At 56.0% G+C, this 15862-nt stretch overlaps 1 protein-coding gene across 1 annotated transcript in view; it reads left to right on the top strand.

Moving 5' to 3' along the window:
* Nucleotides 1-15862, top strand: part of LOC135210835 (zinc finger protein 501-like) — a 46590-nt gene that overhangs the window by 2065 nt on the left and 28663 nt on the right. The gene's annotated exons all lie outside the window — the stretch shown is intronic.

Below are 15862 nucleotides of genomic sequence, written 5' to 3'. Positions count from 1 at the left end.
TCGGCCGTGGTGTGTGAAGACGTGCTCGTCATCGCTCTCTGCCCGCTACTTCGTCGTGTGCTTTTAATGTTTACAATTCCTTCTTACTGGTTTGTTTGATTGGTAGTGAATGAAATTGTAAGTACCCTGTTCATTTTTCATTTTGTTTATTGTGAAGTGATTGATGGAAATGGATCTGGAAATGGAGCTTTCGCCGCGCCCCCCGGTCGCCCGTAGAGTGTGTCCTGGGCTGGAGGGGCGTAAATGTGACGGCTTCCGCTCTTTTCCGGAAATAGATCCGCATGAATTATGCTCTCGGTGCCGAGGGCGAGAATGCTCTCGGACCGATCCATGTAATGTGTGTAATAATTGGTCTGAGGCGCAGTGGGTGCTGTATGAGGGTAGGAAGAGGCGTAGGCCAGCCAAGGAGTCTTCGGAAAGCGCTCCAGCAACTCCTTTGGTGACGGATACCTCGTCATCCTTCCTACCCCCGGCTCAGCCCCCACGTTTCGCCCCTTCCCCTGCGGGGGGGGTTTCGGAGTCCTGCTCCTCATTTGATCCGTCGAGTGTGGAGGAGGGCGCCCGATACCCAGATGTACAATTGTATTCGGGGTCTTCCGTCCGCTCTGGGTGGGGTTCGTCTTCCCCCAAGTGTGAGGGTGCCCCTCTAATTGACCCGACTGTTCCTCCCTCAGGTGTGCCTTCTGTGAGTGACGACCTTGGGCAGGTGTGGGCGTCGTTGGGACTGCGGGGCGCCCCCAGTATCCAGGGCTTGATTCAGCGGTTGGCGGGGTCTGCAGTGGTCACTCATGGAGTGTTGACCACTACCACGACTACATTGACGACTCCAGGGTACGCCGCCCCTCCGCACCTGGTATATACGCCGCATATTGCTTCGGTGACCCCGACAGCGTCGATCCAAATGCCGATCGCTGCCGTGCCAAGGAGGGGCGTGCCACCTCCACCTGGTTTCTTTGTGCTGCCGACCCCGGACTTCCGCGGCCCAAAGAGTTCTCCCCTGGACCTGCCGCCTGTTCCCAGGATGACGGTGGCTGAGTGTAAGACGCCTGGGACACCTGACCATGATGCCGTACCTGTGGTTGATGTTGACGCTGGCCCAGCCGCTCGCGCTGCTCCTGTGAGACCAGCCGCTCGTGACGCTCCTGCTGCTGCTGTGCCTGCTGTTGCTGTTCCTGCTGTTGCTGTTCCTGCTGTTGCCGTTCCTGCCGTGCCTGCCCCTGCCCACGTCGCGTCTTGTCATGGAAGTGCTGCCCCGGACTCAGGTCTTTCCGGACAGGAGCAGTCGGGCCGTGTTGCTTCGGCAATTGCCCCGGCTCCGGCCTGGATGGAAGACCTGACGTCCGTCCTGAAAGAGCTGACGAAGAAGAGGAAGGTGTCGTCATCGTCTTCTTCGTCGTCTGCTGCCGCCTCTCCCCCTTCGACTTCTAAGGCTTCCAAGCCGAAGAAGAAGAAGGCTGCCTCCTCCCCCCCTAAGAAGGCTCTTTCGGGACCTTCGAAGGGCCCGTCTCACTCCGGTGTGATGGGGGTTCTTCTGCTGGTCCTCCTGTTCCCTCGGGAACAGGGCCCGTCTCCTCTTCTGAGAAGAAGAAGACGACGGGGACCAGATATGTACCAGCTACAGCTGGTACTCCCTCGCCTGGCCTTAGCAGCTCTGCCGCTAAGTCAGGTACCGGCTCGGCTTCTCGTTCGCGAGAAGTTCCGAGTGTACGGTCTCCTTGGGGAGGCCGTGCAGCCAAAGTTGAGACGCCCGAGTTCGCTCGGCGTCAAGACTGAGGCACGGAGCAGAAGACTGTCGAGAGCCGCTCAGGTGACTCTCGCCAGGCCAGCGGATGCTCTCGTAGCGACCAGCCGGTACCTCGGGTTGACGTGACGGTCTCTGACCGGCCACGGGTTGAGGCTGGGAAGAGGTCCCCCCAGTGGTTTGACGAGCCGCGAGGACGCTCACCGGTCTCACCGCGAAAGCGAGCTCTGCAGGTCACCTGACCGCCGCTCCCACAGGGACCGGGCGGATAGGGCGACCAGCAGCAGCTCGTTTGACGCACGGGACCGGGGTCGACGTGCTCAGTCGAGCTGCTCGCCACAGGTGAGCGGCACAGCCAGGCCTGCAGATCGATCCCCACCGCGGGTTGGTGATCGGCTGCAGACCCCCACGCACGCTGGTCCTGCCAGCGAGCGGGGGGGGGAGCGTCAGATCTGCCTCTCCACTACCTTCAACTTCCTCGGGATACGCCGGGAAGAGCAAGGTAGCTAGGAGTGAACGTGAGAGGTGCGGCGCTCATGATCCCGTCACGACACCGCACGTGCCAGGTATGGTTTTAGGACCAGCCAGGACGTACGCGCAAGTGATTGGAGGAGACCGTCAGGGGTTTGTTGCTGTTCCTCCTTCTGAAGGAGGAGGGTCTCGGGAGCTGCTCTTGTTGGAGGGACTGACGGTCCTACTCCTCAAGACGCTGTAACTCCTGAGATCCAGAGGAACTTTGCCCAGGTTATTACGCTGATTTGTCAGCACAACGACCTGGGGGAAGGATCGCCGCTCCCACCATCCGAGCCCACGCCCGGCTCGAGTCATTTTGGGGCCCGAAGAGGGAACCCAAATTGACGGTGGGTTTGCCGCGATCAGAGCTTGCAGACTCAGTCCTTGACCAAGTAGAGAATTTCGTCTCTGGACGAGAGGATTCACTGAAGTCAGGACGGTCTTCCAAGCTACTTCCTCCTCCCCTGCAGCGACAGCGGCGATTCTACGTGCCATCGGAGGATCCAATACCGCCCAAACAGGTTAACCCGTAGCTAGCTAGGCTAACTCCAGGTGTGTCCCTGCAGCAGCTCCTGTCGGAGAACCTCTGGTTCACGCAGCAGGAGGCACTCGGCCTGGAATCTACCGCTATGGCAGCATTCCAGGCAGTCTCTTGGTTGGATCTGTGGTCCCTCACAGTATCCAAAGTCGCGGCCGACTCTGGGGGCTCTGCCCTCGAAGACGACCCGGCGTTCAGGAGACTGTGCCAGTGTGGAGGTAGGGCCATCTCCATACCTCGCCCATCAGACGGCAAACCTGTGGGCCAACTTGGTGCTTCGTCGTAGGGACGCAGTCCTTACACGAGTAGCCAAGGGGGCTGGGCGTGAGGCGGTAAATGGACTTCGCAACGGACCTATCGAGAGTTCCTCCTCTCTCTTTCCTGGAGAGATGGTGGACGCTGCGGTGGAGAGATGGCGCACTGATGACAGTGACCGTCTGGTTCACCAGGCAGTCTCGAAGGTTTCTGGGCAACCTCGAGCTACTGCGGCTAAGCCTAAGAGTTTAGCTAGCGCTTCCTCGGCTGCTAAGACGGCTGTTCCATCGAAGCCCCGAGGAAAGACTCTTGCTGCTTCAACTTCTGCTAAAGGAGGCCGTAACCAGCCCTCCTTTCCCCGAGGAGGTGGTGGGAAGAAGTCGAAGCGAGGCGGGAAACGCTAGGGACGGCGTTCCCCCTCACCTGCTGCCGAAAGTGGGGGGGTGCCTGGCGAGCCACTGGGCAACTTGGCAGCGCTACGGTGCAGAGACCTGGATAGTAGACGTCCTTCGGGAGGGATATCTACTACCCTTCGAATCTCGGCCACCCCTCACCTCCAACCTGGTCCATCTTCAAACTTATGTCCAGGGTTCTTCAAAGGACGACGCTCTTCGGCAGGAGATCAAGACCATGCTGACCAAACGAGCTGTAGAAATCGTCGAGGATTGGTCACCGGGCTTTTACAGCCACCTTTTCTTAGTGGAGAAGGCATCGGGGGGCTGGCGCCCGGTGATAGATCTCTCTCCCCTGAACATATTTGTTTGCCAGACTCGGTTCACGATGGAGACAGCACGGTCCGTGCTCGACTCCATCAGGGAGAACGATTTCATGCTTTCAGTGGACTTGAAGGATGCGTATTTCCAAATACCCATCCATCAGTCCTCCAGAAAGTACCTCCGCTTCATCTTCGAGGGGACGGCATACCAATTCAGGGCACTTTGCTTCGGTCTGCCAACTGCCCCACAGGTGTTCACGCAAGTGTTCACTCTGGTGTCTGCTTGGGCCCATTCGCACGGGATACGTCTTCTGAGGTATCTCGACAATTAGCTAGTCCTGGCGAGCTGCCGCTCGCAGTTGCTGCAGGACAGGGATTGACTTCTAAAGTTTTGTCAAGATCTGGGGATCGTGATAAACTACGAGAAGTCCGATCTCGAACCCAAGCAGAAGATGGAGTACCTGGGTATGCTGATTGACACGGTAGCAGCTCAAGTCCGCCCCGCAGACTTGAGGATCAGCAGATTCAGGGAGGCAGCCGGCCGGTTCCTGTCTCGGCAGGAACAGGCAGCTCAGCAATGGCAAGTCGTGATCGGCCACCTGTCGTCACTCGAGAAGTTAGTTCCTCACGGACGTCTTCACCTGCGGTCTCTCCAGTGGAGACTAAGGGAGAGTTGGTCACAGGTAATGGATCCACCTTACTTCCCCGTGTCCCTCACGGAGAAAGTGAGGCAGGACCTAGCCTGGTGGCTCGACGACTGGAACCTCTTAGGAGGAGTGCCTCTTAGCACTCCCCCCCGGAGATGTCGCTGTTTTCAGACGCATCAACCGAGGGATGGGGCGCACACCTGGAGGAGTTGCTGACTGCAGGTGTATGGGACCATCACGACAAGCACCTTCACATCAATGTTCTGGAACTCAAGGCGGCGTTCTACACCCTCCAAGAGTTTCAAGACCTCTTGGTGGGACACTCGGTGGTGTTGATGTGCGACAACACCACAGTAGTGGCATACGTCAACAAGCAGGGGGGCCTAGTGTCTCTCCCGCTACACCAGTTGACCGTGCAGGTGCACGAGTGGGCCACGGCTCACTCAATAGAGCTGTCAGCATGCTACATTCCAGGCAAGAGGAATGTAGTAGCAGACAAGCTCAGCCGTCGGGATCAGGTGATAGGGTGATAGGAACCGAGTGGTCTCTACACCCAGAGGTGGCAGAAAGGCTCTTCAACCTGTGGGGGCGTCCAGTCATAGATCTGTTCGCCACCCGGCACAACAAAAAACTCCAGGTTTTTTGCTCAGCCGTGCCGGACCCATGGGCAGCTGCAGAGGACGCTCTTCAACACCCCTGGGACAACCTCTTCGTCTACGCTTTTCCTTCCTTCTGTCTGATTCGGAAAGTGATCAGCCGAGCGCTGGCCACTCCAAATCTCAGGATGATCCTGGTGGCTCCCAAACAGCCTCAGGCCGTTTGGTATCCGGACCTGCTGGCTCTTCTTGCGGAAGCACAGAGAGAGATGCCCCATTGGCACAACCTTCTAGCCCAGCCACACGTAGACCGGTACCACCGAGCAGTCCAGTCCCTCCCTACAACTTCACGGCTGGCTGTTATCCACCATCTCTTGCGAACGATAGGCTTTTCTCGTAGCACAGCAACAGAGATGGCTGGACACGTCCGACAGTCCTCTGCAGCTGTGTACCAGGGGAAGTGGGCCGTCTTCTGTGGTTGGTGTCGTAGACGGGGTCTATCTCCTCTCAGTGCCACTCTTCAGCAGGTAGTGGATTTCCTCGTTTTTCTTCGCCGAGAGAAGCTCCTCTCAGTACCCACAGTCAAAGGATATAGAGCCGCTCTGGCCCTTGTCCTAAAACTGAGGGGACTGGACATCTCGAACTCGTTCAAGATTTCCTTGCTTATGAGGAGCTTCGAAAGGTCTTGCCCACCCAGGGAACTCAGGCCCCCTGAGTGGGACGTGACTCTCGTCCTTAGGAGTTTAACTCGAAGACCCTTTGAGCCACTCCGAGAGTCGTCAGACAGGGATCTGACCCTCAAGACCCTCTTCTTGCTGGCCCTGGCATCGGCGAAGAGAGTAGGGGAACTTCATGGTCTGTCCTTCAATGTTAAACATTCCAGGGGATGGGGATCTGTGACGCTCGATTTCGTCCCGAACTTCGTAGCTAAGACTCAGAATCTGTCGATCCCTGACGACAGGTTCGATTCTTTCACGATCCCCTCCCTAATGGATTTCACCGACAACGATACGGATGAGATTCTGCTTTGTCCTATGAGGGCGCTACGGCGCGATCTGAAGAGAACTCGACACCTCAGGCCTGAGTGTCGACGCCTCTTCGTTAGCACTGGGGTTACCGAAAAGAAGTATCCAAGAACACGCTTTCTTTCTGGCTGCGTGAGGTGATCAGGAGGGCGTACGAGGCTGATGGTAGTAACGACACCCGTACCAATCGTCCGAGAGCCCACAAAGTCAGAGGTATTGGACCCTCTTTGGCGTTCCGTAAGAACTTCTCCGTGGCGCAGGTCCTGAAGGCAGGTGTCTGGGCCAACCAGACTACCTTCACGTCCTTCTACCTTCGGGATATTGCCCACAAGTCCTTGGATACTTTTTCCTTGGGACCTGTGGTGGCTGCTCAACATGTTGTGTAAGCTTACCCAGCACCCGAGCAGGCAGAACAGCATCGATTCTTGGTGTGACTGTAAGAATGAATGTGTGAATGAGAGTGCGACTGGCTTCTCTTCCCCATCTTTCTCTCCCTCTACCTGTGGGCAGAGGGTCACGGTCGTCACCATGCTGGAAAGGAATATGATGTAGGTAAGCTACTCGACCGAGCCCCAATCTATTCCTTTAGTTAGGGATAGAAGCAAATATCCTCCACTTCCTCCAACAAGGGGGAGGGAGTGAATGCCTACTTGAGACAAACCCATAACTTTATGTTGCCTTTGATAAAGGAACAAGTTCTTGCTTGCTGGTACAACGAGATACGCTTGCCTCTCTCTTAGTACTTGGCTCAGAGGTCTAACCATTGATCCTGCGGTGCACACCCCAATCAATCGGACAGAGGCTTGGACACCTCCCTCGCTCTTATGACCAGGGAGTCATTCCAAGGTTGGACGAACACCAGTCTGTTCACCAAAAAGACTCAGATTCCTCCCACCAATAGGTGAGTTTTCCTATTAAAGGACCGAGGGTTTGTATTACGTATCAGAACAAATGACAATTTGTCAAAAATTGCATTTTTCCTAACTATACAAACCTGAGGTCCTTTACATATACTAGTCCCACCTCATGCCACCCCTCACTCTGCAACTTTTTGCATGGGCCTAAAGCAAAAGTGATTCTTCACCCAAAAGTGATTCTTCACCTCTCGGGCGCGCGGCGCGTGCACGATCGGACAAGCAGTTAACTACCGTTCTCCCCTTGTTCGAAGCTTATGACTGTCCCAGCTGCCGCTAGTTACCTTCCTATTGTTAAAGGACCTCAGGTTTGTATAGTTAGGAAAAATGCAATTTTCGACAAATTGTCATTTTCATACAATCAACTTACCTGTCAGATATATACTTAGCTAAGACTCCGTCATCCCAGACAGAAATTCAAATTTCGCGCCACTCGCTACAGGTAGGTCAGGTGATCTACCGGCCTGCCCTGGGTGGCAGGACTAGGAACCATTCCCATTTTCTATCATATTTTCTCTGTCGCCGGTGGTATCAACATTGTTGTTACTACCTCCTGACTGGAATTGGCTTTTCAAGGCAATTGATCATCTTTATTGGACTTTTTGGTGACGTACCTCGATCGTTGTTTTGGCATTCGCTACCGTGGACTGGATTTGGACTTGCTTTTGATTTTTCTACTAGAATGTCTGATTCAAGTGTTAGTGTGAGAGTGTGTGTGAATGTAGGCTGCAAGGTGAGGATACCGAAGGCTTCGGTTGATCCTCACACTGTATGTCGTAAGTGTAGAGGGTTTGAATGTTCTTTGGCTAACACCTGTCATGAGTATGGAAGGTTGAATGCTAATGAATGGAAGACTCTAACTTCTTACTTGAAGAAGTTAGAGAGGGATAGATTTAGACGGGCTGCACAAAAGGGTGTGAGTACAAGGCCTATTGAGCCTTTTCCTGAGTCTAACTCTCCTTTAAATAATGTATTTGATTCTCCCTCTGTATCTGAACCCTCACAGGCTTTGCATTCAGATTCGGCTTCTGAAATCGCGATCTGAAGGCTACTCTTCATAAGATGAGGACCAAAATGGCGGCCATGTAAGGTAAGGGAAGTGATAGTGACATGCTGAGTGAAGTGAGTGCTCCCAGTGTTGTGGAGGGGGCGTCTGACCGTCTCTGCGATGCTCCCAGGCCTAGACCTCTTCCAAGCTCACATACCCAGAGGAGAAGGAAAGTCGAAAGCCTTACGGAGGTCGTGGAGAATCCCCACCGGTCAGGCGTCCCTTCAGCAGGCTCTGTTTCGCAACAGACTGCTCAGGACCGCTTCAAGAGGAGCGTCCTGCGAGAGTGTTTCTCTTCATCCGGTTCTCCTTCACCTAAACGAGGGTGGAAGGACTCGGACCTGTCTAGGCCACTGAAAAGGCATTGGAAAGAACCCGCTTTTGACTCGAGCCCGGAACGCTTCTCTGATGAAGCCCCCTCATCTAACAAGAAGGCAAAGATGGTCTCGACGTCTCCACGTTCTGATTTAGAGGATCGTACACCTTCGAGGTCTCCTTCTTCTCCCATTGAAGAGGACGCTGGAGTAGCTTCGAAGAGGATCCTGTTAGCTGTGCAAGAGCAGTTAGCCTCTTTAGTCGGAGTACTTTCTAGAGATCCTCCTCGCAGAAAGGACGCTAGGCTCCCTATTAAGAAGTCTTGTCTCCTTTCTCCTGCCAGGCGCGAGACTCCAGCCAGACGTGAGGCCTCTTCTTCCAGGCACGAAGCGTCGGCCAGGCGCGAGGCACCAGACAGACTAGAAAAGTCTTACAGGTGCGAGCAACCTTCTAGGCACGAACAGCCTACCAGGCATGAGGAGCCAGCCAGGCGTGAGAAACCAACCAGGCATGAAGAGCCTTCCAGGCGCGAGGCGTCTTCCAGGTGCGAAGAGCCAAACAGGCACGAGGCGCCAGTCAAGGATCCAGACAGGCGCGAGACACCAGCCAGGTGCGAGACGCCAGCCAGGCGCGAGGCGCCAGCCAGGCGCGAGGAGCCAGCCAAGCGCGAAGCACCAGCCAGGCGCGATGCGCCAGCCAAGCGCGAAGCGCCAGCCAAGCGCGAGGAGCCAGCCAGACACGAGACGTCAAACAGGCGCGAGGCGCCAACTCGACTTAAGAGAGACTCTGTTCATTCGCTTAGTCCTTCTCCTAGTAGGAGTTTGTCTCCCACAGAGAGAGAGGTTTGGGAAGATCCTCCTGAATTTAAGGCGGATTCTCCTCCCGGTATGGACGACGATTCGGAAGACGAGGCTCGTGGTAGAGAGGGTTTCTCGAACTATAAAGTTCTGACAGCCCTTCTTTTGCAAGAGTATGGGGATTCATTGACTCCTGCTGCTCCTCCTTCTCCTCGATCGCTGTTTTCGAGTTCGAATGTGCCTAAGTCTTCGTTGGTTCTGAAGATGAGACCTACCATCTCTATGAAGAGAGCTCTCCAGTCTCTTAACAACTGGATGAATACGAAGAAGGAACTTGTCAGAACTACCTTCTGTATGCCCCCGGCGAGACTTTCTGGCAAAAGAGGTATATGGTACCGAACTGGGGAGAACATGGGCCTTTCTCTCCCAGCCTCGGCTGAAGCTGATTTTTCCACTTTAGTTGATGCCTCACGTAGACATGGATTGAACTCAGCTCGTGTGACTTGGGGTATTTCTGAGATAGATCATCTCCTCAAGGGACTCTTCCATATATTAGAAGTCTTTAATTTCCTGGACTGGTCCCTTGGGGTGATGTCCAAGAAAGCCCATGACTCGGAAGGTCTAGACCCTGAAGTCCTGCTTTGTATCTTGTCATGAATTGGCAAGGCAGTGCAAGACGGCTCGGGAGAAGTCTCCTCCCTCTTTGGAGCGGGACTCCTGAAGAAAAGGATTGTATTCAGTGCCTTCCTAACCAAGGCTGTTTCCCACTCACAGAGAGCAGCCCTGGTTTACGCTCCCATGTCGGACTTTTTGTTTCCTTCTCAGTTAGTGAAAGACATTTCTCGCTCACTAACTGAGAAGGCGACGCAAGATCTTCTCCTTCAGTCTTCAAGGAAGAAGAGACCGCCAGTAGTGGTTGAGAAGAAAGGACCAAGTACATCGCTTCAGCCCTTTCGAGGAGGCCCTCCCTCCAGAGCTCCTTCAAAAAGGAGAGGCCCTGAGAGGAGAGGTAGACCTGCTTTCCGTCCCTTTAAGATAGGGAAATGAGACAGCGAGCCTCCAAACACCAGTAGGTGCCAGGCTACTCGGATTTGCAGAGGCCTGGACACTCATCAACACGGACGCCTCTTCGATGTCTGTAATCAGGAAGGGATATCTTATCCCCTTCCAGGACAGTCCTCCCCTAACGACTATTCTGCGGGAACTGTCAGCCAGATACAGGGACCCTGTACTGAGGGATACTCTTCGTCTGATGGTGGATCAAATGTGGGACAAAAGAGCGATAGAATTAGTACTGGATCAAAACTCCCCAGGGTTTTACAATCGTCTTTTTCTGGTTGCAAAAGCCTCATGGGGCTGGAGACCAGTACTAGACGTCAGCGCTCTGAAAAAGTTTGTTGTTCCGATACGTAATACAAACCCTCGGTCCTTTAACAATAGGAAGTAGCTAGCGGCAGCTGGAACGGTCGTAAGCTTCGAACAGGGGAGAACGGTAGTTAACTGCTTGTCCGATCGTCGCGCGCCGCGCGACTGGGAGGTAAACAAATCACTTTTGCTTTCGGCCGTGTGTGGGAAGGACGTGTTCGTCATCGCTCTGCCCGCTTTGTCGTTTGCTTTGAGTTTGAGTATTTGCCTCTCTTTCTGTATAAATCAGGAGTGACTGTAAGTACTTTTACAATTCTTATTGATCTTGCAATGAGTGAATTGGAAGAAATGGAGATATCGCCCGCGCCCTCCAGTCGCCCGTAGAGTGTGTCCCGGCTGGAGGGGCGTAGATGTGGAGGTTTTAGGTCATTTGTTGACGTGGAACCACCCCCACGAGGTTTGTACTCGTTGTCGGGGGCGAGAGTGCTCCGGCAACGAGCCATGTGTCACATGTATGAATTGGGTCCGAGGCGCAGTGGGTGCTGTACAAGGGCAGGAAGAGACTTAGGCCGCCCAAGAAGTCATCGGAAAGTCCAGTGACTCCTTTGGTAACGGACACTTCGTCCTCTTTCCTGCCCCCCTGACCAGCCCCCACGTTTCGCGCCTTCCCCTGCGGGGGGGGTAGCGGAGTCCTTTTCCTTTTCCTCTCTCGATCCGTCGAGTGTGGATGAGGGCGCCCGCTACCCGGACGTTACAAAGCTGTACTCGGGGCCTTCCGTCCGCTCTGGGGGGGGTTGGGGGGGGTTTCTTTTTTTTCTCCCGCCCCCCAGGCGCGAGGAAGCCCCTCCAACTAACCCGACTGTTGCTTCCGCAGGTGTGCCATCAGCGAAGGACGACTTGGGGACAGGTGTGGGAGTCGCTGGGACTGCAGGGAGTGCCCAGCATCCAGGGTTGCTTCAACGGTTGGCGGGGTCGGCAGTGGTCACTCATGGTGGCGGTGACCACTAACTACTACAACAGTGACGACACCAGCATATGAGATGCCACCGCATCTGGTGTATACGCCCATATAATGTCGGTGACACCCACGGCGGCTATACAAAAACCCATTGCTGCCGTGCCAAAGAGGACGGTGCCACCACCACCTGGATTCTTTGCTTTGCCGACCCCGGACTTCCGCTGCCCAAAGAGTACCCCCCCTGGACCTGCCGCCAGTGCCACGGATGACGGTGACTGCCGACAGGACGCCTGGCTCTCCCGTGGTACCTGCCGCCTGCCGTACCTGTTGCCGTTCCAGCTACTCTTTCCTTTTCAGATCGGCATTCTCTTTCAGATGTTCCTGCCGTTCCTCTGCTGTTCCCGGACCTGTTCCTGTTGTTCCTGCTGCTGGTGGTGCTGTCACAGTCTCAGGTCTTTCCGGACAGGTGCAGTCGGGCCCTGTTGCTTCGGCAACTGCCCCGGCTCCCTCCTGGATGGAAGACCTGACGTCTGTTCTGCGGAGCCTGGCGAAGAAGAAGAGGAAGAGGAAGAAGGTGTCGTCGTCGTCTTCATCGTCTTCTTCGTCGTCTGCTGCCTCTCCTTCCCCTTCGACTTCTAAAAGGCTAAACAGCCGAAGAAGAAGAAGGGTGCCTCCTCCCCCCCTAAGAAGACTCCTTTGGGATCTTCTAAGGGCCCGGCTCGCACAGGCGAGCTGGGGAGCTCTTCTGCTGGTCCTCCTGTTCCTTCGGGAAGCGGGGCCCGTCGCTTCTTCTGCAAAGAAGAAGTCGACGGGGACCAGAGGTGCACCAGCCTTGGCTGGTGCGTCCTCACCTGGTGCTAGCGGTTCTGCCGCTAAACCAGGTTCCGTCTCAGCCGCTTCTCGTTCGCGAGAAGCACCGAGTGGACGCTCTTCCAAAGAGGACCGTCCAGCCAAAGTTTTGACGCCCGAGCTCGCTCGCCGTCAAGACAGCGGCGCGGAGCAGAAGACTGGCGAGAGTCGTGCACACGACTCTCGCCAGGCCAGTGGACGCTCTCGCAGCGATCAACTGGCTGCTCGGGCTGACGTGACGGTCGCTGACCGGCCACGGGTTGAGGCGAGGAAGGAGTCCCACGGCCGCCGGTACCGAGCCACGGCTGGTACCCAGCGTTTTGACCGCGCCGAGAGGACGCTGGTCCGGTCTCGACGCGACAGAGAGCCTAGCAGTCACCCGTCCGCCGCTCCCGATGGGGACCGTGCGGAGACGGTGAAACCAGCGGCAGCTCCGCCTGACGCTAGAGATCGGTCTCGACGTTTCTCAGCCGAGCCAATCGCCCCAGGCGAGCGGCACGCTAGGGCCTGCTGCTCGACCGTCACCGCGGGTTGACGATCAGCAGCAGCCCTCCACGCACCCGGCTGGTCCTGCCAGGGCGTGCGAGGGGGGAGCGTCAGGTCTGCCTCTCCCGTACCTTCAACCTCCTCGGGCTATACCGGGAGGGGGAGCGAGGTACCGAGGAGCGATCACGAGAGGTGCGCCGCTCGTGACCCAGCTATGACGCCGTAGGCGTCTCAGGCACGGTCTTAGGACCGACCAGAACGTACGCGCAAGTAGTTGGAGGCGACCGTCAGGGGTCTGTCGCTGTTCCTCCTTCTGAAGGAGGAGTATCGAGGGATATGCTCTTGCTGGAGTGGGACTGGACGGTCCTACTCCACAAGACGCTGTAACGCCTGAGATACAGAGGAACTTCGCAGAGGTCATTAAGCTGATGCGTCTGCATAATGACCTTGCGGAAGGATCGTCGCTACCACCAGCAGAGCCCACGTCCCGGCTCGAATCATTTTGGGGTCCCAAGAGGGAGCCCAAAATGATGGTGGTGGTTGCCACGATCAGAGCTTGCGGACATCGGTCCTGGATCAGGTGGAGAATCTCGTCTCAGGACGGGAGGACTCGCTAAAATCCGGACGGTCCTCTAAGCTGCTTCCTCCTCCTCTACAGCGACAGAGGTCCGATTTTTACGTGCCTATTCGGAAGACCCGATACTGCCGAAACAGGTTAACCCGGAGTTAGCGAGGCTGACTCCAGGTGTGTCCCTGGCAGCAAGCTCCTGTCGGAGAACCTATGGTTCTCGCAACAGGAGGCACTTGCCCTGGAATCTACCGCTATGGCAGCATTCCAGGCAGTTTCCTGGTTGGATTTGTGGTCCCTCACAATATCCAAAGTAGCGGCCGGCTCTGGGAGTTCTGCTCTCGAAGACGACGCTTCTTTCAGGAGACTGTGCCAGTCTGGGAGGAAGAGCAATCTCTTACCTCGCCCATCAGACTGCTAACCTGTGGGCCAACTTGGTTCTTCGACGTAGGGACGCAGTCCTTACCCGAGTGACCAAGGGGGCCGGGCGTGAGGCGGCACTCGGGCTACGAAATGGACCTCTTAGGAGTTCCCCAGCTCTCTTTCCTGGAGAGATGGTGGACGCTGCGGTGGAACGGCGGCGCACTGACGAGAGTGACCGCTTAGTCCACCAGGCAGTCTCGAAGGTTTCTGGGCAATCTCGAGTAACTGCGGCCAAACCAAAGAGCTTGGCTAGCGCTTCCACGGCGGCGAAGACGGTTGCACCGTCCAAACCCCGTGTGAAGACTCCAGCTGTTTCAACTTCTGCTAGAGGAGGCCGCAACCAGCCCTCCTCCCAGCCCTCCTTTCCCCGAGGAGGTGCTGGAAAGAAGTCGAAACGAGGAGGGAAACGCTAGGGACGGCGTTCCCCCCCCTCACCTGCTGCCGGAAGTGGGGGGGTGCCTGCCGAGCCATTGGGCGACTTGGCAGCGCTACGGCCGAGGGAACTGGATAGTAGAACGTCCTTCGGGAGGGATATCTACTACCCTTCGAGTCTCGGCCCCCCCTCATCTCCAAACCGGTCCATCTACAGACCTATGTCCGGGGATCAGCAAAGGACAACGCTCTTCGACAGGAGATCAAGACCATGCTGGCGAAACGAGCTGTAGAAATCGTGGAGGACCAGTCACCGGGCTTTTACAGCCGCCTCTTCCTAGTGGAGAAGGCATCGGGGGGCTGGCGTCCGGTGATAGACCTCTCTCCCCTGAACCGCTTCGTTCGCACGACGCGGTTCACGGATGGAGGTCGGCACCGCTCAGTGCTCGACTCGATCAGGGGGAACGATTTCATGCTTTCAGTGGACCTGAAGGACGCGTATTTTCAAATACCCATCCATCAGTCCTCCAGAAAGTACCTCCGCTTCATCTTCGACGGGACGGTGTACCAATTCAGGGCACTTTGTTTCGGTCTCTCAACCGCCCCACAGGTGTTCACGCGAGTGTTCACTCTGGTGTCGGCTTGGGCCCATTCGAACGGGATACGTCTTCTGAGGTATCTCGACGATTGGCTAGTCCTGGCGAGCTCCCGCTCGCAGTTGCTACAGGACAGAGATCGACTCCTCAAGTTTTGTCGCGATCTGGGGATCGTGATAAACTACGAGAAGTCCGACCGTCGAAAACCCCAAGCAGAAGATGAAGTACCTTGGTATGCTGATAGATACGTAGTCAGTGGCAAGTCTTTCCCGCAGACTTGCGTATCAGCAAAATTCAGGGAGGCAGCCGGCCGGTTCCTGTCTCGGCAGGAACAGGCAGCACAGCAATGGCAAGTCGTGATCGGCCATCTGTCGTCACTCGAGAAGTTAGTCCCTCACGGGCGTCTTCACCTACGGTCTCTCCAGTGGAGACTAAGGGAGAGTTGGTCTCAGGCCAAGGATCCTCCTTACTTTCCCGTGGCTATCACGGACAAGTTGAGGCAGGACCTAGCCTGGTGGCTCGACGACAAGAACCTCTTAAGAGGAGTGCCCATACGCACTCCCCCCCCGGAGATGCTTCTGTTCTCAGACGCATCGACCGAGGGATGGGGCGCACACCTGGAGGAGTTGCTGACTGCAGGTGTGTGGGACCATCACGAGAAGCACCTTCACATCAATGTCCTGGAACTCAAGGCGGCGTTCAACGCTCTCCAAAGTTTCAGGACCGCTTGGTGGACACTCAGTGGTGTTGATGTGCGACAACACCACAGTAGTGGCATATGTCAACAAGCAGGGGGGGCTAGTGTCTCTTCCGCTCCATCAGTTGACGGTGCAGGTGCACGAGTGGGCCACGGCTCACTCGATAGAGCTGTCAGCACGCTACATTCCAGGCAAGAGGAATGTAGTAGCAGACAAGCTCAGCCGTCGGGATCAGGTGATAGGGACCGAATGGTCTCTACACAAGACGTGGCGGAAAGGCTCTTCAACCTGTGGGGGCGACCGGTCGTAGACATGTTCGCCACCCGGCACAACAGAAAACCTCTTCAGTTTTCTTTTCAGCTGTGCCGGACCCATGGGCAGCTGTGCAGAGGACGCTCTCCAACACCCCTGGGACAACCTCTTCGCTTACGCCTTTCCTCCCT

This window comes from Macrobrachium nipponense, chromosome 4 (assembly GCF_015104395.2).
Source record: "Macrobrachium nipponense isolate FS-2020 chromosome 4, ASM1510439v2, whole genome shotgun sequence".
Taxonomy (NCBI): domain Eukaryota; kingdom Metazoa; phylum Arthropoda; class Malacostraca; order Decapoda; family Palaemonidae; genus Macrobrachium; species Macrobrachium nipponense.
The sequence above is the reverse complement of the archived record's forward strand: the minus strand, read 5'-3'. Positions and strand labels throughout refer to the sequence as shown.